The sequence below is a fragment of the Falco rusticolus genome, chromosome 10, assembly GCF_015220075.1.
Source record: "Falco rusticolus isolate bFalRus1 chromosome 10, bFalRus1.pri, whole genome shotgun sequence".
Classification (NCBI taxonomy): domain Eukaryota; kingdom Metazoa; phylum Chordata; class Aves; order Falconiformes; family Falconidae; genus Falco; species Falco rusticolus.
The window spans coordinates 12,321,733-12,346,120 of NC_051196.1; the positions used below are offsets into that span (position 1 = coordinate 12,321,733).

Genomic DNA, 24,388 nt, shown 5'->3' on the forward strand with positions numbered 1-24,388 from the left:
CCAGCCCACAGCTGTATATTATCAATGCTAATTAACCTGCCTTCATTCCTCTGCAATTCCTCTACAAGCACCTCCTCCTTTTTTAAGCCCAGCAACCCCAGGTCATTCCTCTGTTCCTCATAAGCTGTATTTTCCAGGTCTTTCATCATTTTCACTGCTCACCTCTGAAGCCTCTCCGGGCATCTCTGTTGCTCCTGAAGTGCAGCATCCAACTGGGAGCGTGGCATTTGCCTGGCTGTGCTGGGGCTTCACCCCATCCCAGGATGCAACACCTTGGTCCCTCCTGCATTGCACCTTGCTTCTCCCAGCCCCACATGGTCCTCCTGAATGCCATCCCACCTCCCTGCATCCACTGGTCCTCTTTACCTTGGGTCATCGGAGACTGTAATTGGGTATTATCAGTTCCACTCTCCAGGGAGGAATGACAATTTAACCCTGGCTGGTCGCAAGATGACATCCTCGAGTCCACCTCACTGCCAGTTTGAAACAGCACTGAATCAGCTGCGACTGCCTTGCTGCCGCTGTGATTTTGCAGCATCTCTTGCACTAGCTTCAGCCCAACCATGTCGCCCAACCTTCTTGAACTGAATAAAAACTGGAGGCAGGGGTACATCCGCCTCTTCTCTCCACATGACAGGATTTCCCCTGTCATAACTGGAGTGATTTAACATGGTCTGTTCCCTACAAATTCCCGTTGGTCACTACCCCCCTGGGTGTTTACAAATAGCTTTATGATTATTTGCTGCAGCACTTTCCTGGGGTTGAAATTGGGTTGCCTTGTCTAAAACTCACCGGTGCCCCTTTTTGCAGCCTAAAGGTCCCCTACAAGCCCTCGGTGAAAACCACTAATGGCTCTGAACCCGCTTCAGGCCCTTTGCTAACCATCCCAGGCAGCTGGGGAATAACCTCACACGTGTGTCAATGAGAGCGATAAAACACTGTTGATATTTTCCTGTTTCCCACAAAAGATTACAGGAAATAACTTTGAGAATTTACCTGTTCTGGTTTAGTCTGACAGAACTGATGTCTTATTCATCCACACTTGAGAAAGGGACCTACCTCTCTGAAAGGGGGAGCAATTAGTTGTGGCTTACACCCACTGGTGGGTACCCACCTTTCTCATGGCCAGTTACGCAGTTTATGTCAGCATCTCTGTAAACGATAAGGAAAGATGAAGGAATGCAGGGAAGGCAGACATAGTGCAACTGCAAAGGGTGGCCAGTCACAGCTGGTGTCAGGGGTGTTTCCGTCCCAGCCCCCTCTCAGGAGATGTTCCAGCAACAAGCACGGACTCTCCCCACTAGTCTGTCCAGGTTTGGGAAGTGGGACTGGATGGATCAGCTCTCTATAAAGAGGGTATGGAAAGCATATCTTTTCACACAACGAATAGGTATAATTCTGGTGTCATTTATTTAAAGAACCTTACAGCCAAACCCTCAAATCTGTCTTGCAAATTATCCAAATGCTGAGCACCACTTTCCAGCGAGGGCAGGAAGGATGCACTGGTACCTGGCTGGAGGAGTGAGCAAAGAAGCTTCACACCCAACTGCTGTTGTCCTGACGCATGCAAACGTACAAAAATCAAGGGCAGAAATACAGTCTGCACTACAAGCGTGGGTGTATGCACAGCTCACGTCAGCACAGATGTACTTACAGCACAGAAGTGAAGGCGTGAAGCTATCCCAACTGTTTTAATGGATAAATCATCCAATACGTAGTAACAGCACAGTTTTGCAGCTGTTCAACAGTGCGGTGGGGTTCTGGGGAAGACAGTTCACAACAGTGCGTAAAGCAGGCGCCTGTTGGTGGTGCATCAGGAAGTTTTTTATCTTTCATAAACTTGCTATTGTCTAAAAACATTTTGAAAAGAGCTTACCAGCTAATCAGCAAAGTAACATAATTATGCCAGATGACAAAACATTTAGCGTGTATGAGTTTCTCCGCTGGCAGGGCTCAAAACAACATGTAGCCTCATAACTTTTAAATTCCAGTCAGATCCCGCACGCTCTCCCCACTGGCCTCCAGCTGACTCATCCTTTTCAGAATATTTCTTTTCATTACTGTGTCTGTAGGCTGCACATCCCAGAGCCGGAGCCAGATCAAGCTGGTACTAGCCAGTATGGTGAACCAGCGTTTCTCTGTGGTGGTCTCATCAACTTCTGCTGAATTTCAGCTTTCACTGAAAGGAAAGGGAAAAACAAATCAAGCACTCTAGGAATGAGGAGCAAGCTTTGTGGCTGTGGCCCCATGGAGGGCCACTTCACCGGCATGGCAGGGAAAGAAAAACAACGGGAAAGCGTGACTGACCCACAGAGGGGACCTGTGGCAGGTCCCGATGGCAGCGTCACCCATGGGAGCTGCTGGTGCCTGCTTCATTGCCACCCGCACCCCTGGGGCATGTGGCATGGGGATGCTGGAGGGGAGATGACCCGCACACAGTTACGAATCAGGCTGCTGCAAGAGTGAAGCAACCTGGTGCAAACCCCACACCGTGCCCCTGCCCTGGGGTCCCACGGGAGGGGGAGCCCCTCGGGCACATCAGTGCCCGTCTCCGTGAGGCTGCTGTCCCTGTGCCTGCCCTGCCCGGCACAGCCGCTCCGCGCCAAGCAGCCCTTTCTCTGCGTGAGAACCAAAAGGAAAACAATGCTCGTCAGCCAGAAAAGCACCATGTAAGTAGAAATGGAAGATTTCCAGTTCATAAAGAGCTACCAGTGAGCATTTTCAAAGCGGCTTTAAAGAACACTTTGAAGTACAGCCCGTGAGTTCAAAAAATGCATTTGGGGGATAAATCCATATCTTGTTCCAAAGATACAAACTAAGTTTCATTTTACTAAATATAGACATGTAAGGCACAGCAAAATTAATCAAAACTCTCAATCATATCTCCCAAAGACATGTGTTGTGACAGGAGACCAGTAACCCCATGAAAAAAAAGGCTCAGTATTCCAGTACTTACACGCACGAGTTACCTCTGTAGTGTAAGCACAGCCACTGGATCAAACACTTGCGGGATTACACCCCTCGCGCTGGCAGCTTACACCAGGTCACTCGGCAGGATCTTTCCCACCAGGCAGTGGCTCACCCTCCGGCCAGGCTCCTGGCACCTCCTCCGTGCTGATGGTGAGTCTCCAGGGCTTAGCTTTTCCACCATCAGAGATCAAGTAGAAAAGTAACATTAAAAAAAAAAAAAAAAAAAAAAAAAAAAAAAAAAAAAAAAAAGAAGCTTTATTGATTCGGGTATACGAAATGATCCCCTCTGCAGCACGTTTTACACTAAGCCTCCAAATCTGACATCTCTTTGAAAGCCCTCTTAATATATCCAATTATAGATTTTCAGCAACTTTGTGGAATGTCGGCTTTCCTGGCGACTGACCCCGGAAAACACCATTGAAATCAGGAGGGATTTTGCTATTGAGCTCAGTGGGGGAGGATCAGGTCCTACATAATTTTATTGTCAGCAATGATGACCTCTCTTCACAAATGAAGAATACCCATCCTGAACCATGGCCTTCGGAACCTAAACCATTTATTTTTATAGCTGGATCCTTCCCCAAGTGGGATATTTTGTGCATGGTTAACTTATCCCAGGGCTTTAAATGCTTGCCAAGTGGCTTTAATAGCAGGATGTTGTTTAAAAAGATTGGGAAGGATTGTGGGCAGTAATAGAGATAATTGCCAAGGAGAGATAAATGAATCTTCAATCTCAAACCAACTTGGCTTTATCATTGGGTCAGGAGGGAAGATCCAGAAAAATCCCCTGTCTAAGACTAAATACGTAATGATAGTTTGGGATTTAGGGAAGTTGGCAGCTGTCAAGATTTTTTGATAAAAACAGCTTTTGAGGCTTAATACAGGTTTGCAATTCCATATAAAGGCATGAAAGCCCCTTTTCACTCCAGGGATTTGGAATCATGAAATAAAAAAGCTGGAGGTGATTTTCTGGGAGAGGAGCAGACAGCAAGTGACATCCTGAACTGAGAGTTTTGCAGGCTGCACTGGGGTAGGGAAACCGGTGTGCGAAGGGGCTGAGCGCAGAGCCAAGCAGGTAAGGAGTGTTTTGCAGGACAATGGACATCTGCAAGGGGATGGGTGCCCCTCAGATGCCCCTTGACTACCCCTCGACCACCCCTCAGCCACTCCTCCACTGCCCCTTGGTCCCTGGAGCAGCTGGGAGAGGGCAGCGCATGCCAGACCCAAAGCTTTCCTTTCTGCTTTGCACATAGCAAAGAGAGCATAACCTGGACATAGTCAAGCGTATTTATTTATTTATTCATTCATCAGGGAGGGGAGGAGGTGGAAAGCCAACCATTTTAATGAGAAATTATCTTACCTTCCCATGCAGAATAAGGTACTGCATGACACAGCGACTTTTTGGGCCAAGCTATTTAAAACTGAGTTGCCGAATAAAGACTGCTGAAAAAGAAAAAAAAACAAGAACTGACTTTATTCAGGTCTCCCCTGCTAGGATTTGGGTGGTTTGAGTGGAGTTTCAGCTTTTCTCCTTCTGTGACCTCCTCTTCTCCCTTGCCTGCTATCAGACAGTGCCTGGAGCAGCAGGACCCTTGCTGCTCTCTGCCGTCCAAGCCCCCTGGGGTGACTTCTGCAAACGCTCGTGAGGCTTTTAAAAGAGTGCGGAAAGGCACTTTAGAGAGAGATGAGTTCTTTTTCAGCAAAAGCCTTACCCAGCTGAGATGGGGGACAACTTCTGAGATGTACTCAGTGGAAGTGGAACACTCACAGGACTTTCATGAGAATGGAAAAGGCATTTTAGTGAATTACAACTTATTTTTCAGCAAAGAGCTTTTCCAGCTCAGGGTGGGCCTTTCTTCAGTTATCTTCTTACCAAGCTGTTATTTTCTCCTTTCTAGATCCTACATTCTCAGCTACAAGAAATAACAAGGAGGAAACCCAGAAGCACTGTCCGGGAGGAGGCCTGACAAAATTTTCTCTTTATGGGAAAAGGAAAGCGTGACCCATCTTTCCAAAATTAATATTAAAAAAAAAAAGGCATTAAAAAACAAGCTGTGAAATAAAACTGGGGCAAGCATATCCCAGAACATGGGGGGGGGGGGGGGCGGAAATCCCCTGCCAGTGAGCCCAGCTCCATGTTAGCCAGAAGGAGAGCCTTCCCAGTGGCGTGTGAATTACATCCCATTCCCAGCTCAGGGATCTGCCCTCCCCGGCTGGCTGAGCCCCCGTGGGGAAGGGGCACAGCCTCCCGGCCGGCCGGGCCATCAGCTGAACTCGCCACTGCCTCGGGCTCCTCTTCACAGCCCGCTTGCCTTTAATATTGACATGCTCACACTTGGCGGTATTATTCGGAGCTTTGGGTCTGATGATCATATTTATATGGCTGACACCCAGACCTACTTGCCTATTCCTGCGGATTCCCATGAAGTGCTGTCATGGCTTATTACCTGTCTATCTGCCTTCAAGCCTGGGTGACTTTTAATTTTTTGAAGCTTAATGCTGGGAAAACAGAATCACTTCAGATTGGTTCAGTTCACCTCCTGGATGTACGGATTTATGATGTAGAATACCATATCACAGACAGCTCACGAGCTGATTTCACTGCTAAGCTCTTAAAAATGGCCTGACTTGATCTGAAATAAACCTTTTCAGAAGCGTAGCAGCAAAAGGAGAGAAGGGAGAATGTCTTCATCGGATTTCAGAAACTTCTGCAGGTTTTGCTCCGTGTTGCTTGTCAGGCTGAGGAGCCCTTGTTCATGCCTCAGTCTAATCCAGAGTTGTGTAGCGTAGCTCAGTGATAATTGGAAACTCTTCTCACTCCAGCATTTTCAGCTGTTGTAAAAGTCTGCAGCTAATGTCATAACAAGAATTAAACTGTCTCATCATATTACACCCGTCTTAGCTGACTTCACTGGCTATTAAGGTGACAGCGCATTGATTTAAAATTTGTGTTAATTGTTTACCCCTTCTTGCAGAGGCTTTCTTGGGGTTTTCGTAGCGACCTGCAGGCTTTCTGTAGCTGTAGATTATCTTTGCCTTCAGCTTTATATGGACTTACAAAAAAAATCCTCTTTGTCTGAATCACACCATGTAATACCTCCAGCCTGTGGATTTCTTTGGCACATATATTCCCTGTATGGGTCACTTTTAAAAACAAGCTCGTGGGGAGGGCATGGCTGGCTTTGATATTAGAAGATTTTAAGAGGGGTTTTTCCCTCTCTGGTTTTTATTTGTATTTGCTGCTTTCAGTTTTTCTGCCTACTAATAGCAGGGTGGTTGTTTTAGATAAACGTATTCCCTCTGCCTACAAAACCTTTCATGTCATAGGTTTAACGAAGTGGCTTGTGCTACTCCCCAAAACAGACCTTACAGCCCATCATTCACAGGCTTCCACTTTTGGGTTGAATAAATTGGTATCCTTGTAAGCCCGGGGTAACAAACTTTTTACCTAGAGTTGAGAATGAAAATTGCTTTGTGCCATATGGTCTGTCTCTGGCACAAATTGAGCATCACCTCAAGGGGGGTTTGGCACGCTCGGTGATTGCAAGGCTGGTAAATAGGGGATGTTTTCTTTTTTTTCCATCTTCTAGCTCTCCCAACCCATAAACAATGTATTTCTCCACAGATACTCAAAAAAAGTCCTTTCTTGTCTTCAAAACTATGAGTTTTATTCATCCTCTTCATTGAGGGTTGAAGCATTTCTCACCTTCTGCTCCACTTTGCTGTGTTTTCTCTCCCTGGAATGATTATTGAATGGGAAATGGGAAGATGTCAACTTGTCTAACAAAAAAATCTTCTCATTTAGGGGAAATAAGCAAGTAAACAAGTACGTAATAAATATTTATTTGTGAGTTTAAAATCCCATTAAAATCACAAACTGTTTTCTGTCCTGGATGTCAGGGACTTTGGAGCAGCCCTCGGGCTCGTTCTTGGCATGTGACCTTAGATAATGGACGTCTTCCTAAGGAGACCCACTCTGCCTTCCCTGGGCAAGAAGTGCTAATCGCTTACCCAGCCCTTCCCTCGCCCCATCTCCCACTAGGTCCTTTTTCGCTTTTTAGTAAAAAAAAATGAGCTTGTGCATGAGCTGCAATCGGATTTTAAAATTCTCTAGCGGCCAGTACATTTTACGCAGTTTATAGCTTGTAAACTTGATTGTGAATTGCAAAATTATTCCTGGTTATTTGAGTTCCCAGCATTTATTCCTGGGGAAAAGCAAAGCCTCCCAACCGTCATTAGAGAGCACTTCATTAGAAAAAAAAACATTCACTATTTATATTTTGAGCTGAAAAGTGCCACTCACTTGTATGAATAAAGCATGTGCTTTCCCAGGCTGCTGCTGGCTGTCCCCTGCACACCAGCGGCCTCAGCCAGCTCCGGCACCCACGCATGGCAGAGCCCCGAAAACAGAGAGGGATTTGCTGTAACAGCTCCAGCAACAAGCATAGCTGCTGGATGGTGCTGAGGGCTGCTGCCTGCCCTCGCCGTCAGCACGGTGCCATAAGGTAGTCTGGATTTAATGTGAACCTTCATGGCTTGGTGTGCAAGCCCCGCACTTTAAACCCGTGTGTTTCTCTCCCGGTTTGATGAACTTCTTTCCCTTTGATGTTCATCTGGAGTTTAATCGTGATAAAATGCACACAATGGTTAGACTGTGGAAGAGAACAAGGTGCTGGGGAGCACAATACAGTGCATTATCCGTCATCTCCCCTGTGCCCCTCGTTTGGTAGGCGGCGGCAAGGGCTGCAGTGGGAGCGAACCAGGGTGACATCCCGGGCGTGCTGGGCTCCTGCCGGCTCCTGCCACAGCCACAGCCCGAGCTGGGCTCATGGCATGGGATCGGGCACAGCCAGCCCCCAGGAAAGCCTCACTGGTGCCAGCACCCGGCACCCAGCCCTCATCTGCAGCCGTGACATTGCAGGGCTGTATTGCAGTCCCAGGGTCCCAGACTGGAGCATCGTCCCCAAAGGCCTCCTCTGGCCTGAGGGAGCGACAGCCAGCCTCAGCCGGTGGCACTACATGGGCAGGATGTGTCCCAGCTCCCTTGCTACACATCAACATCCCACATCAGCATCCCATGTCAGCATCTCCCATGTCTCCCCCACCTCTATCGAGGGAAGGTGGAAGTTTGAGGATGCCCCTCCTGCCCCGAGGCACTGGGATGCTCCCAGCACAGGGCACTGCTCCAGCACAAGCGCCAGCTTCCTGCCCAGCTGCCGGTGCCCCTGGCTCTGGTGGGTTCCCAGGAGCCAGGTGGCACTTGCTGCTGTTTGGGGGCTCCCAGGGCCAGGCTTTTCTGTGAGCAGCTCAATTTTCCTTCAGAGATACATTTCCAATGCATCTGACTGGGGAGGAAACCTCAAAAGTAGGAGACAGGGGGAACCCCTAAGTGTGCTATTTTTATAGTCTTTCCATGATTTTAAGAAAGGGCACCAACGAACCATTTCAGAAGGCAAGACAGGGCAGCAGCACCGTGGCTGGTCTAGACAGCGTCATGTCCATGGGCCAGCACTCACCTGCGCCTGTTGCCCCCTGCCCAGACCCTCTGCCCATTGGAGCCAGCACCTCATGGCCTAAATCTCCTTATGAATTATTTGTCCCTATTAATTCCAGGAGCCATGCACTTGTGCTGCAGCTGGGGACACCTCCAGGTAGCTGGTGCCAGTGCCGCCTGCCTGGATGCCACCTTGCCACAGTGCCCTGCGGTTCCCAGGAGCTCCCAGGCTGCTCCCTGGTGCCTGCCAGGGCCGGCAGACCCAGGCGACCCGGTGACAGCCCTGTGACTCAGGTATCGCCCTTGCCCCCCGCAGCCCCAGCCCTGCTACTGGGCACTTGCTGCTCTCCACCACGTCACAGCACACGCCAGCCTAGGTCACATCTCGGGACATGCCAGCTTGGGTCACATCACAGCAGATGCCACACCTGGTCACATCTCAGGACATGCCAATTTGGGTCACATCACAGCAGATGCCACACCTGGTCACATCTCAGGACATGCCCTCCCCAGTCACACCCTGTCCCTGCAGCAGGCAGCACCGCGAGGCTGGGCTGTGGTCCCCACACCCTCCCAGGCTGGGCAAGCTCCCAGTGCCACCTGGCACCCCGGACCCCGTGGAAGCTATCACAATCCCCAACCCCTGCAGGTGGGCACGGTACATTGTTGGGGTAATTGTGTGCAGCACCCGCGCAGTAAGGCCATTTCTGTGAGCCTCCCCATAGCATTTGGTAGCCTGGATGGGCAACAAGCCCCAGGCACCTTTTTCTGGGGATGGCTGAGGCGGCTCTGGCTGTCCAAGCACAGTTCTGCCATTCAGGATGGGGATCACAAGGACACGCGTCTGTCCTGCCTGACCCACCCCCTGTCTGCAGACAACCCCCTTTGCAAAATAAGGGCAGAGTCCTAACGAACCTATACATAATCTCATCTCTCCTTAGATGGCCTCTGCCACCAACAGCTGTCTCTGAACTGTGTCTTTAGAAGAAAATTGTAGTTAGATCCTCTGCAGATATCACTTCTTACCTGAGAACAGGTTTGAGGGGGTTTAAGCATTCATTTACTTGCAGAGTTTGGGGATCACACATTTTCTGTAATTTTGCTGGGATTTTTAACCTTATCTTACGACATCTGTACTCGCTGCTGGTCTGACCTACTTAGTGAAGTCAAAGACACTGGAGATTAAACAGAGTGATCCAGTTCAGTGCATACTTATAATTTCAAGGTCCTGAGAGATTTTTTTAGTGTCTAGTAGTCATTTCTTGCTATTCAAAGACTAATTGTAACTTTGCATTAAAAAAAAAAAATCTGATTTGCAAAACAAAATCATGTGTTTGCCTGAGAGGGTAAAATTTATAAGCCCAAATAACAGAGCTGCACATGAAATGTGTACAAGGATTTTTAACAATTATTAACCTTATTAGCTTATTAACCAATGCTAATACCTGCCGGTGTAGACCATGATGCTGTACAGTCCCGGTAAAATTTAGCTTAACTGTGGTGAAATAGTCTTTTTTTTTTTTTTTCAGGAATGCTTTCCACTGTGTCCCCATTTCAAACCCAGAAAGCAAACAAGTTGTAGCAGACTTTCTCTCGCAAAATGAATTTTTCAAGCTCTGCTGCATTTTGCTGAAGTGTAAGAAATTTAAATAAAAGTGATCCCAAAGTTAAGAAGCTGGCTTCAGGGCAGAGACTAGTGGGGATTTCTGTGAGTACATTTGCTCTTCATAAAGTTGGAGGTGTGGGTAGGTTTTCTTGTTGCCAGAGGAAATCATTCATGAGCCTAAGACCTTCCAAGAGTGCCTCCCTTTCCTACTGCACTGTGCAGCTAATATTCTGGTAATATTTTGCAGATACAAGTGAAAATAGGAAATCACTTTACAATTTTGTGACAGCATCTGGGCTTTTCCTTCTATTCTATTACTATATATATATATATATATATGTGTGTGAGTGTGTGTGTGTGTGTGTGTATATGTCAAGCTACCCATCCAGGGGTAGGGGCACAACGCTTCTGAAAATCAGGCACAAGAGTTTCAAGCACGTCCTGGGCACTGAACATCTACGAACAACTTCTTGCCTTGACAAAAAAATGCCTGGGGTGTAGCAGTGTGTTTTCCTGGTATTTGATGCTTTGGTTTGTGCTTGGGAGAGTATGGCATTTAACACCACGTTTTTCTGGCTTTTAATCCGTATTATGAACCTATCACCAATGAGACTTCCAAAATTATTACATGACCATGACCATGGCACTAATGTTTGCAAAGCAGTTGCTGTCTGTGTAATATTTTTCTGTATTTTTACTGCTTATGTGCAAGCTGCAAGATATTTTTTGCTACATCTGCTCTGCACTGAAGCACCCTGTATAAACTGCTGTTAATACTCAGCGGGTTTATGCTGCCGTGTGGGAACTTGCACGTCTAGTTTCCATGACCCCTTCAGACACAGGCGCAGACCTGCTCTGCCACAATACCAGCTCTCTGTTTACATGAGGACATTTGCAGATACATTTTGCTGGGTGATAAAATATAATTTAAAACGTGCAAAATTATTGCATGCAGTGTTTTATTCCTAAAGGTAAAATCCACTTAGTAAAACTCCTACTGAGATTTGTGCTCAAAAATGCATTTCTGCAGTTTTATCAATGAATTTCCGCAGGTGATTGATTTCTAGGTGGCTGAATAGTGGTTAAAAGCAGAGTACACACAATCAACATAAATTACTAGTATTAAGCAAAAGCCAGATACTGGGAGAGTCTTTATTACTTTGGAGTATCTCATATCAGTAAAATAAAATTGTTTCATGTAACATGAGACAAAAGTCATTTGCAAAACAGCATATCAAACCTGAGTCCAATTTACTTCTAAGTTCTGTAATACAAGGGCGGCTTTGCCCTGTTGTTACTATAATCACACCTTCATTAAATGCGATACACAAAGATTTTTTTAACCAAAAATCAGTCACAACCATGGATGCCACTTTATAATTAAGGTGCAGGTCCCTGAGCCTGCAAGGATTCAGGCGGAGCCTTAACCCTGCGTACAGCAAGAAACTCAGGATTCATCCCAGAGTCTCCGGCTGAGATGGGTGGGCAGCACCTCATCTCCAAACCAAACCTACTGCATCTGCGGGACACGTGAAGAAGTGCCAGCCTGGGGTGTGGGCGGGTGGGCTGTACGTGGCTTAGAGCTCTACTGAAGTCTCTGCATTTGTTCCTTTTGAATCCATTCTCCCTGCAAGGATTTGGAGCTCCGGAAAGTTTTCTGCGTTTTAGGGGAAGCACAAATCGCACAAATTGGAGCTGGCTTATGTAGCTGCCCCCTCCTGCTAAACAGCATATTTCTGTCTGTATTTGACTGCGTTTTTCTACCCCATCTCCTTCTGCCCTGCAGAATCTGTCAGTATCGGGTTTCCTTTCATTAAAGTTTCTTCTCTCTTAACATCCATTCTTCCTCATAGATATTTCCTTACCACTGCTTTTTTCAGTGGTTTGGTTTGATTCGAACTGGAACTCCTAGGGTGGCATGTAGAAGCAATGAATTTGTTTATACCTATTTACTATAAAGCACACTATTTCTATTAGCTTTGCTCATTGGATAATATTTTTAGGGAAAATGTAACACTCCTTTAATTTTAGATCATTTTTCTATCTTGCTTCAGGCATAGGCTCCAAGAGATGTGCATGTAACATAGATGCTTCATTTACTCCTCCAAATATGCAAAGAACACAGCTATGTGCAATAAACATTGCTAAGGGCATGGCTGAAGACAAGAAAAAAAAATCAATGGTAAAGCTGCTGCAAATTCCTTATTAATCGAAGAATTTCAACACCTACTGATGTGCCTGAGCCTCCACACGCAGTCATGAATTTAAGAGCCTGGGACGTACAATTATTCATGAATGCGAGCTGTGTGTTTGTGCACAAACTGTACAGCAGATTTTTGAAACAACCATCTGAGGGTGTTATGGCTTAGTCAAAATCTGAGAGCAAAGGGGAGATTTTTGTTTAAATAGGGGGATTCAGAATGTGACTCAGAGAGAAATCATGCAGGATACTGAGACTTCATGAAAAACCCTTAGAAAAAACGCATTGTTGTCTGGAAAACCTGGACATCCGCATGCAAAATCTGCAAAATTTTCAATATCTGAGTCATATCTCCTTCCTTTTACCTGCAGTATCGTGGGTTGGGTAAAACACTGCAGTGAAGCACTGAGCAGCAGACAGGGAAAGGGGAGGGCAATGCCTAAACTTCCATCGGCCTCAGAGAAACTAAGCTTTCCCCCGTGCAGCTTTAGTCTCTGGTTTTCACATCTAGCTGTAAATCTGGCTTTGGGCTATGATGCACACTTCTGCCAGATGTGGTTAGTGTTAATCACATATTATTTAGATCAATATGGATCTCTGTTTGATGCATGTAGCAATTGCTCACTGCTCTGTATTCTCTAACTCTTTGTATTTAACAATATCGGTTATAAAAAGCAATTTATACCCAGGTCACAAACCCCTTTACTCCCCAAAACCCCACTGTTACTGGTAATGCAAAGTCCTACTGCTCATAAAATAAAAAATATTACAGTCCTGATTTTTCTTTTAATGTCCTAATAGTCCAACTGATTTCCCTGTTCGTGGGATTTTTCACATCACACCATTTAGTATTAACTGGACATGTGTAGCTGGAGAAATCAGCAGTGAAACAGCAGCATCACATATTGGAGATGAACACCTCCAGGAAAGGCTCTGTCTCCCTGTCCACATGCAGATATGCTTAGTGTGTCTCTCCATCCCAGTGCTTGGATCAGAAATGTATGGTTGTTATTGTAAAAACTTACGTAGCACAGAGATGTCGCAACCAAATGTATGCTCAGACATGTCGCAGGAGGTAGCAGCAATTTACAGCCACATCAAATGCCATGGCTTTGGCTTCCTTAAGAAGTATTTCACACACCAGAAAAAGTAATTACCGTTCCATTGTGCCTTTCCACATGGTGTTCTGAAACGCCTGGCTAAAATGAAGCAAACTATCAATACTGTATCTGTTGTAGATGAGACATCTACAAATACGGATCAGTGTAATCCAGTCATTGATTTTAGGATTCTCAGCCCTCCAAGGACTGTGACAAATCTATGCATTGTCCCTGAGTGATGGGGTTTGCTTTGGGATTTCTGATTTCATTGGGGAAACCGTGTAAAAGCTAATGTCAGCAGAGAGTGCTCTGCTGCTGCCCAGCTGGGGCGGCTCAGGACCACAGCTGGGTCCTTCCAACCCCGGCTGTGGTGCACACCACTATCAATAGCCAGGTAGGTGTACTGCCCACAAATTAAGTACAGGCAGACCAGCAACGTTTTCTTGTTTAAGACAAGCAAAGGAGAACTCTTGCAATATTTGTGAAAGTTCCTGTTTTACCTTGTTTTGGAATCCACTTGTACTGTGCAAGTGTACGTAGCGTTCCTGATGGGATTTGGTGAGGTGGTGGTGCGGGGGAAGCATTTGGGTCTCAGTGGAAATCAGTAAATCCTAATGGTCATACAGAAAAAAAATTGTCTTGCTGCACCTTTATCTGGAGCTTGCATGTATAGTGTTATCCCTTTGACATGCTCGCCCTGTAACAGATCCTACACAGATAAATGTGTCCTTGTAACAAAAAGAAATACTCTCTTTCTGAAATACCCAGAAAAGTGAGGGGCCATGTCTATAGGTTGTGAATGCACACACAGAGTCCTGCCGACATACACGCTTACACAATGTTTTATGTAACTGAACTTCAATGCAATGCAAATGTTTACAAGAAATGGTTTGCAACTCTTTGGCTAAGGACAAATGAATAATTTGCTACAGAAAGCAGGGAAACTGCTTTCACAAACTTTTCCATTTTAAATTAATCAGGAAAAGTAAAAATGTGTGAAGAAATGTTCAGATTTCAGCTAATCTTTGAGATCAAATACACACACCGAGGAGGAGAAAAGCCAGGTAACAGATACATGCTGGAATGAGGAGGAATTCCCACCAGCACCCTGGATATTGTCCCCAGGCACTGTTCCTATCATTCCAAACACCACAGCAGCTTCAGGTTTTCCCCACTTACTCCAAGATGATTATATCAATATCTGTTATTTCTTTACCCAAATTGTAACCTGTTCCCAGGCTAAACTGGAATGAACGCTCCGGCAGAGGCACAGAACGGGCAGTTTTCCAGTCTCCACGTAAAGCCTGCAATATCCAGCACGCTATGGATGAAGCTGGTACCACTGGGCAAGGTATACCCAGAATACAGTGCCTAACATAAACGTCTAACAGGGACTGAACTCCAAGATATTACACCTTAAAAACATGACAACCCTATGCCCAGGAAAGTAATTGCCAGCACTTTCTGAAAGTGTTAAATTTGCTTCTCTTAGTTTCTCACTCTTTGTTTGCTAGGATGGTTGAGACAATCTGTCTTTAAAACTGGATAAAAGCTGCAATAATCTATCTATATGCATGTTTAAAAACATGGCTTCACACAGTGCATGACAGCCTGGCAGAAGGATTTTCTGATCACTTGGACAAACCTGCAGAGCTGGGTTTGCCACTGTGAATTGTGCGGAGACGTTCCCAACTCACAAGCCTCCACAGGCAATGTCAGCTCAGAGAAACTCCAAAGAACGTGCTCTCGGTGCCGAAAAAGGCTGACATTATTGCATCTACTCTACACCTCTGAAACTGCTAGTTTATGCAACATCATTACTGCATGAAATACGATTCACACGTGAATAGCGATCGCGGCTGTGAGATACGCTGTTAAAGATGCAGACTCTTCCACATGCTTCGGCTGCTGCCTGCTTTCAACCCCTACCCACCCCACTGGGCAGACCCCCAGAACCAGGGAATTCATACATAAGACTGTACATTCTCCACACTAAATAGCTATAAGAGCACTCAGTTTTCAAGAGAAAGCTCAATTTTAGACAACAATAGAAAAAAACTATGTGCTTAGTATTGATCATGAAGGAAGAATAGAAATAAAACCTGCAGTCTTCAGTTATTGATATAAACACCATCACGTGCTATGCGAGCTGTGATTTCAGCCTAGTGACCACATCACATGGACCTGGGAATCTGTCCATCACGCCAGCGAGCTTTGGATCAGAGTTGTGAAAGCCAGAGCTGTATATATGGCATTAAATTTGTGCCTGGTGAGTCTTGCAACTCAAAGAAAAGCACGCCTCGCTTACTTGCTATGTAAACAAGTACAGACCACGTCACCAAAAAGGGTCTGAGATTTACCCAGCAGAGCAGTGAAACATCTGTAGTCTTCCATATATTTCACAAAGAAACATTTGCCTGGTAGCACGTTTCATTGTTTCTGAACAGTGACACATGGAGCCATAGGCAGAGCAATCAAATCACAAAGAAATTAAGTATTGTAGAAATCGATATTATATTACTGTATGTTCTGTATATGATATAAATCCATTTTATATCTAGTTTTGTTAATATATATTTATATTCTACACAGAATATAAATATAGGGTATACATATAGATATTAATCTATTTAAGTAAATCTCTATTCTATATCAAATTTGATTTAAAAGCATTATTGCAATTTGGGGCAAAAGCTCTTGTTTGCTGATACACAAAGACATAAAAAACATTTCTATAAATAAGCAGCATGAACTTTCCAGGAGGATCTGTAATCTTATATTGACTAGTTGCGTTAGGTTTTCCTGGGTAGCATATGCAATTTTCACAGGAACACTATTTTTAAACCTGAAATTATTCTGCATTTCTGATCTGGAATTTTGTCATCAAGGTCACTTGTAGAAAGTGCAAAATGATAGCAATATACAGGCCTAAAATTTGAACAAATAGAGGAGTGGGTGCTCATTTTAAAAGAAAGTGAGAGTGTAGGAGTGGTAATGTATTGCACACTGTATCTGTGTAACCATACCTCCTGACACTTGGCAATCATAAATTACAGTATTACTGGAAACCCAGAGCCAGCTGATTAAAAGGCATTTGAAGAGATCTGGCCAAATAACTACCTTCCTGACACCAGGGCCCTGAGAAGCCGAGAGGATCTGCTCGTGTTTCTCCACCGCCTGTAAGACGAAATCCAGAAATGGGTAAGAAAATGGGTTAGATGCTTACAGGGGCTAGCACTCCTCGGAAGGAAAAAAACGTGCCACTATTAACAGAGGGTGTGTGAAAGTGTGAATGTATAGCTGGGGTCAGGTGCAAGGGGTGTGCGTGTGCGTTAATCTGTCTTTGGGTTGTGCTGCGGCGTCTTCTGGGGCTGAGAGCAGCTGGGCCAGGTCCCATCGTGCTCAGCTGAGCAGAGGCACACTGGAAATCAAGCCTGAGCCAGGACGGGGACAGCACCACCATTTGTGCCTACGTGTGCGAGAGGGAAGCCAGCAGCACGATACGACCCTGCACGCATTTGGTCTGAGCACTCGGGGTGCCCGAGCCCAGGTCCCACAGCCAGTACAGTCACGGGGGGTGCAGGTGCAAGTGGTTGCAGGCAAAATGGGGGAACTCTGAGCAACCTTGTACCCAAAGCCTCCTGCATCCGATTTCACCTCCAAGAAACACCAAAGGCATCACAGACTGTCACGGCTTGAAGGGGAGACAGCCTCACACCCCCCCTCCCATCAAGGTTCTGGCTGGATTTTTATGGTGCTTTTCCCACAGAGGTGGAGCTGGGAGAGGGGAAGACGAAATGTCCCAACTTAATTTCTTTTTAATGGTCTGATGGAGCGTCTGACATGTGAATCCTCACTGTCCCTGCTCTCCAGCTTGACTTCAATGACTGCTTTTAACAAACAGCCTCCCCCAGACAGGGAATTTCTGTTACCTTGCCCAAACCTGCTCAAATACTTTGCGCTCCCAGTTATACATCTAGCACAGGATTTTGGCAAAAAGCGCGAGAGGCGCATACTTTGAACTGCGGGTAGACTTAAAAACAGCCCCTTGATCGTCAATGATGTCTTTATCCATTGAACCAGAACTGGGTTTCATAAAGCCTTACGCCCGTAATTTCTTGATCTCCTCCCGACGTGCCAGCCAGCCCCTGCAAACCAGGTCATTTTACAAGAGTTCATACGCCTGTATTACGCCCTGCAATATGCATTATAAGTAGCTTGTCGGGAACCATCGGTGACCACAGATTAGCAGGGCAATATTCCCTCTGGAAATCTTTGAGCCTGCACTGCCTTCCCTCATTACAGAAGCTATCGGGTCCGCATTGCTTTGCATCCACTCACCAAGGGGGCTTTACATTAACTCTACTCGGGGCTTTGGAGTTTTGCCTCTGAGCGGATCATGGGCAAAGCAGGATGCTCATTTCCAGCGCCTGGCGAGGAAGGAGAGCCTGGCCGCAGTTCCCCGGGTACCCCAGCATGACCAGGCCAGGGGGGGCTGCAGCCGAGTGCACCCAGTGCAGGGGCTTTGCTCCTTGTGACTCCTGCCCAGTGCACAAGCCCTAACTGGGAGTTGAAAGCCTGTCCCCTCCTAAGCTTCAGGCGTAAATTTCAGAGGCTCCAACGTTTGATAATTAACAAGTTCTGTCGTTCCCCTCACTGTTGCACTAGCTGTGGTATTTTTAAAGCTTTTATTAAAAATTAATTTCTTTATTTTGTTGGAGACCCATCACTTGGTCACGTGGCTCCCTGTCATGTTTCTATCCTTCCTACTCATATTCGAGTTATGCCATCAAGCTAATATATTGTGACTGCTCTTCTCTCTTGTGACAAAGCCTTGCAGCTGCCTCCAAATCAATAGATGTCAAAGAAATATGAAAACAATCATGACAGAGAACTTAAATCCTGGCTAGAGTCTGCATAATAAAAAATGTGCTTCTGTTCTCAAGGCAGCGGATTAATTTATCCTAAAGTTTAGTCAAATTTTATTCCGGTACCTTTTTCCCAGCAGATAGAGCTACATCTGTTGGGTTTGTAATGTAATTTGTAATTACTGCCCTTCATGTGGTCCAATGCCTTGAACCATCTTTAATTAAAAGCATAATTAAGGGAAGATCTAAAGGAAGACAATTACCAGATGGTCTTTTTTTTAGAAACAGTTAGTTGCATTGAGGATGTATCCTGGTCCATTTCTGACTTGGATTAAAAGGCAGGCTGCCTCCTGCACAATCTGCGAGGCGTGAGGCTGAAAAGGGGCTCAGGCATCCCAGGCAGCACCATGGCCAATAACTGTGAGGAAGGTTGTGGGGGGTCCGGGGGAGGGACCCCAGGGACCTTGGGGCAGAGGGTCGACCTGGCTCCATCTCATTTCCCAGGGCAGGTGAGCCCTGCCGCCCTCCTCCAGCCCAAAGCTCTGGCCAAACCCACCCCAGCCAAGACCCCCACCATCACTGGGGACACCCTACAGCTTCCAGGAGGCATTTTCCTGGTGAAAATAGTAATTAATAGCAATAGTAATTGTGATAGTAATAATGCTAGTAATAAATACTGATAGTAAGAGTGATAGTGATGACAATGATAACGATAATAATAACAACAACAACAATAATAATTATGAGGATGGAGGGGCTGAGCACCAGAACAGCTTCCAAAAATGAATTGTTGCTGCTGCCCTGGGTGGGACAGACCCTGGTGGCGGGGGACACACACCATGCCTGCCCAGCCTTTGCTCATCACAGCCTGAGCAAAGGTTTTGGCTAACCTCCCCCTCCCATAGACACCCCTGCCTCACTGGAGTTAGTTTTGGGGTCCCTCCCTGCCTTTTGGTGTACTCTCCTTCCAGAAGAGACCCCAGCCCACACCTGGAAGTTTCAGAGAAGACCATTATTCAAAGGAGAAAGGGTGGGAGGGGATGGGAGATAACCCCGAAAATATGAATAATGCAACGAAGTGCAGAATTATGTGTGAGCACAAAATTTCTAGGGGAAGTTGGGCATAAAAAAAGGATAAAGAAAAAAAAAAGGAAACCTCGAGCAGTGGTGTAATGTAAATTAAATTTTTGCTGTATTACTAAGATTTCATTATTTGATTGTTCCTACTCAAAGTAAGACAGCAATGAATTGTAATCATTTCAATTATCTTCAAGATAGTTTCTTTAGGACACAAGTTGTCAAAGATATAAAAAAGTACATTCTTGCTGCTCCATGGGTCCATTTTCCAGACGGTTTGTCGTTCTTGCTGCATGATTTAGCCGGGGCTTTTTTGCATACTCCGGCTCTCCCACACGCCCTCCGCGGGGGCGCGGACCCGGTCCCTCCCGGCGCGGACGGGCCGCGCAGGGCTCCGCACCCGCGGAGCCAGCGGGGTGACCCTGCCCAGCGCCCGCATCGCGTCCTCCGTAATTAACTTGGCACGGGAGGGTTTGGGTGGGTGGGTGGATTTACCCTCTTTCCCTCTTATTTTTGCGGCTCCCCCCTCCCCGGGATGTTTCCTGGCCTATTGCTCTGACACAGAGAAACGCGGGGCGGGCGGCCCCGCACCTCGCCTGGCCGCGGGGCACCCTGGCAGGATGCGGCCCCGGCCCCGCAGCCCTACAAACACTGTTTTCTCCCTGCTGATCCCGGCTGATTTGCAAGTGAGAGCTGATCTCCACCGGGAAGGCGCTTAGGTCTCTTTAAGCGCAAACCAAATAACATTTAAATGCCTTTTTACTGCCGAGGCATTATTTATTTAAGTGGCCGTCGGAAATCACAGCAACGCGGGTCCCCGTTCCTCCCGGAATATTGTCCCTGCCCATTTATTAGAGCCACTGGTTTAAAAGAGGCTCTCTCCGAATAAAAGAGCGAGTTTGTCCCCATTATTCATATCTAGGGAGTCCCAGGCCTTTAGTACATTAAAAAAGCTTCCAAAGGACAATTCGCCATCCACAGATATTATATTTGTGTAATGTCCTTTTGTCGAAGCTTTTAACACCTTCTTATAACGAATCATTTGTTCTTTTCTTTTTAATTTTGATAGACAATTAGCCATCAAATATACACCAGTTGACTGTAACCGAGCATTAAACTAGCCTTTATTTAACGCTAATTTAGCATAGCTGCTTTGTTTAACTTTGCCATACAAGAACCAGGTTTTGTAGCAAAAAATAGGTGTAATTTTATGTGGGGCTTCATTTCTTTTGGCCCTCTACACAGCAAGCCTTCTCCTCTTTGTAACCCATTCTGCTGGGCAGAAACACCATCACGGAGTGCCTAGCACCTGGAGTCTGGAAAAAATTAGCATTGATATAGATTTAGTTGAAATGTAATCTCTTAAATCTGTCCAAGATTCGGGGAGATAATTACACTTTCACTGAATTGCCAGGGGTCAGCGTCTCTGTGGACCTGAGGAGTTGATTTACTAACAATAGTGTTACATAAAAAATGGTGTTTGAGATTATAATGTTAATAGATGCAGTCACTAGGGAAAGCAGGCAGGCTACAACTAATTCGATGGAACTTGGGTTTTGCTTTACAAGGATTCAAATCACTTGCAGCATTTAATTTAGAAGAACGAGTTCGGCAGTAATTACAGCAAATGGAAAGGTCGCCTTGGAATATTAGTTATTTTTTCCCAAGTTGGGACTCGGGGTTTTGGGGGGGAGGGTCCTTTTCCCCTGCCCCCGGCGATGGCCGGGAGAGCCGCGCTGCTGCAGCCCCGCACTTTTGCCACTCGCCACCTCGGACCCGGCAGAAGCCCGCTCAGGCAAAAGAAACGGGGATGGAAAATACTGGTGTAAGCGCTGGAGTTGCCCCTCCAATGGGACCCGACAGTTCTCAGGGAAAGTCGGGGTCGCCTTCTGCTCCCGGGGGATGCTCGCCGGGCCGGGCCAGGTCAGCATCTCCTCGGGCACAGCGCACCACGTCCTGGGTGCCAGCGCTCGGCGCTTTCGTTGGCATTTTGGGGGGTGGCGACGGGAGCGGGACTGGACGGGGGGCCGTGTCCGCGCCCACCTAAGCCGCGCAGCGGGAAGGGCAGAGCCACCCAGCAGTGACCCGGCGGGGACCAGGCGCCCCGCACCCGGACACCGGCCCACCTGGCGGGGCGCGCTGCCCGCCTGGGCAACCTGCAGACCCCAGCCCAGACCCGAGGCCCGGTACCACCGTGTGCCCCCCGCAGGGCGCGTCCCCCTCTCCGGCAGGACCGCGCCCTTACCCTGCGGGGACACCCGGGCCACGAGCGGCTGTGAGGAACCGAGGGACGGCGCCGCCCCCGGGGGAGCGGGGCTGGTGCCGGGCGTGGGTCCCGGTCCCGGCCCTGGCCCCTGCAGGGGGGTCCCGCGGAGGCTGCCTCCCCCCCGCTCCAGGAGGGGCCCCTGCAAACCCGGCGGGCGGCGGGAGCGCGGAGCCCGGCGGCGGCAGCGCTGCGCGGGCGCGGAGGAGCGCAGCATCCTGCTGCGCCGCATCCATCCCCGCCGCCAAGTGCCGCCGGGAGCCATAAATCCAAATCAATCTCCTACGGGACGCGCCGCCGCCGAGCGCGTTCCGCAGCCCGGGCCGAGGGGACGGCGGTGGTCCCCGGGAAGCCCGGCCCGCCGCGGGGGGATGCGCTACCTGTGCCGGCCCCCCCCGGCGCCGCGGACAAAGGCGGCCGGGAGCGGCCCCGCCGGCTCGCCCCACCGGCCGGCCCCGCTGCCCCGGGGGAGCCGGCCCCGCGGGCAGGGTCGGCGGAGCGGCTCCCGGGGCGGCTGCGGGGCGTCGTCCCCGCGGCCGCGGCTCCGGTGGGCTTCGGCAGCCGGGGCAACCCCGGCGCGCAGCCTCCCACGGCCCCCGACGCCCTCCGTCCCTGCCTGTTTATGTTTTAAGTCCACCCGATCTTATATGTAACAGCAATATATATGTTAATTGAAAACTTCTGAATTTAAAAAGGTTGTGACAAGTTATAATTTGTCTTGTCAATGTCTGGAATCCTTGTTTAGCTCTTTAGTTGTGGCTGCTGTTCGTGCCTGTCAGATAACAGCTTGCCTAACGCGCTGCCTTCCTCTCTTATGGCACGGAAATGACAAATGTGCTGTTTTATCCATACAATTTATTTCATTATTGTTGCCAGCACGAAGCATCACAATCAATCATAAGGAAGTCCAGTTGGCAGGTGTCAATCTTGGTATGTTTTTGTACGTCTCAGTCTATATTTAATCCAATTACAAGGGTCATGGAGTAAGTGCAAATCCCCTTGTTACAACTCACATCTTATTCAAGATTTAAAGTAAAAAGTCAACTTGATCACATGGGCGCTTTGGGGGACCTCCGATACCTTTTGATATGTCGTATCCCCCCGCTCCCAAATTATGCAGAGATAGCGTTTTATTAAAGAGTTATCGCAGGTCGGTTGGGGTTTGGGGATTATTTTTTTTTCCCTGAGTGTTTGTGTGCAAATGAAGTATCTTGTTATTTTGCTAAAGAAGAGGGAGGCTTTAATGATGGGAGATCTTTCCGCTCATTGCCCTTTCAAATACAATTGTAGATCGAACTCAGCCTTGTCACGTTGAGGAAAAGTGAATTTCTAACATCCAGGACGTGCCTGTCGACTTTCAGCGAATTGCATCCAATCACCCCCAGGGAATTCAGCTAATGTCTCAGTCTAAACCGGGATGAGGGGAGAAAAACAAATCAAACATTGTCCGGAGTCACGCTTATTATGAAAATGTTTTAAAGGATAGAGAAGGAAAATAATTCAAGACAGCCCAGAATAAAGTTTTAGACAAATTAATAGCATTAGGAGTCATCGGGAGAAAAAAATGGAGAGAGAAAGCCCAGCTACAAAGTTAAGGTATAAAGAAATGATTTATAGCTATACGGTTCTTTTTTAAGCAAGAAGGTTTGTTGGCTTGGAGTTGCTTTTTTTTTTTTTTATCCTGCTTTTTTTTTATGAGAAAACAAGGTGACGGCATTGAAAATAATAGTCTTATTATACAGTCGGCTACAGCGGGATTCTTCACAAGGGGAAATGTTATCTTTCTGCTAAATTTCTGTCTTTAGGACGCTTCAGTTCACAGAAGTTTCTTGCAGCATCTTAAATTCAACCCCCCAAAAGACACACTCCCGCACGCTAATCCCTCTTGTTACAACAAGTTTCAGGCTCGCCAGGGTCCTCAAAGCGGGGTGCCCCTGTCAGCCTGCTCAACCCGCTCTTGGCGGATGCTCAGGAGAAGGCTGGATGCAACCGTTTACCAAGTTGCAGGAGAGCCTCTCAGGCTGCCATCCCCACAACAGCCGGCAAGCTCCCAGAACTTTATATGGCAACATACGAAAAGCCATTTCAATAATAACTCAGGTATTTTTTATTCGAAGAGATGGAGCTATTCAGTTTCTATCAAACTGCAAGAGCGGCTGAACCGACAGGACGAGAGGATTAAAAAAAAATAATAATAACAACAAACAAAACCAAAACAAAACAGGAGCAAAATTGTATTTCTGCACCAAGGTTTAAACGCAATCCTGGGGGCAAAAGATAAATGTTAGACAAGCAAAGAAACGTGTCGGGGAAATAAAATGAAAGTATTTAAAAACACGTACCTTGGACAAGGGCAAAAAATCCCAGCTAAAATGCTAGTCAAGTGCCTCTTTCCTTGAAAGCCAAAACCACGTTTCTATCGCAATATTTTTCCTGTTCTAGAGAGTTTCCTCTGGTTTTTACCGTTTATTGTAGCCAGTCTTGGACTCTGCAGCCTGTGCAATGCCACAGTAAACAAATTGTTCTGATGTGCTTATTATTATTGCTCAAGTTCTGCTTGGATAGAGAATTAAAGCTCATTATTACAGTGTGTGTTGAGAATTGCTCAATCTATGTGAACACGGGGGTTTGGGGCATCCTCGGGAAAAAAAAAAAATCATACCACACAACACCAACCCCACAACTTCCTATCGTGGTGTAAATCAAATATGTATAATGCTTATAAATTTGTAACACGTTGCCGTGACCCTACTCCTACCCCCTGCCCTGCGCTGCGGCGCCCGCGCCGAGCCCGGCTCCCCTCCGCGCTG

At 47.0% G+C, this 24,388-nt stretch overlaps 1 long non-coding RNA gene across 2 annotated transcripts; it reads right to left on the bottom strand.

The window, feature by feature from the left end:
- Positions 1–24,108, bottom strand: LOC119155128. 2 transcript variants are annotated; one of them, XR_005106616.1, is made up of 4 exons: positions 23,921–24,108; positions 4,331–4,410; positions 2,957–3,139; positions 1–2,179 (listed from the first exon to the last, which is right to left on the bottom strand). It is a non-coding gene; the product is annotated as an uncharacterized LOC119155128 (long non-coding RNA). The 2 variants fall into 2 exon arrangements; XR_005106615.1 differs by having other exon boundaries at positions 4,331–4,413; positions 23,921–24,107.
- Positions 24,109–24,388: the final 280 nt, after the last annotated feature.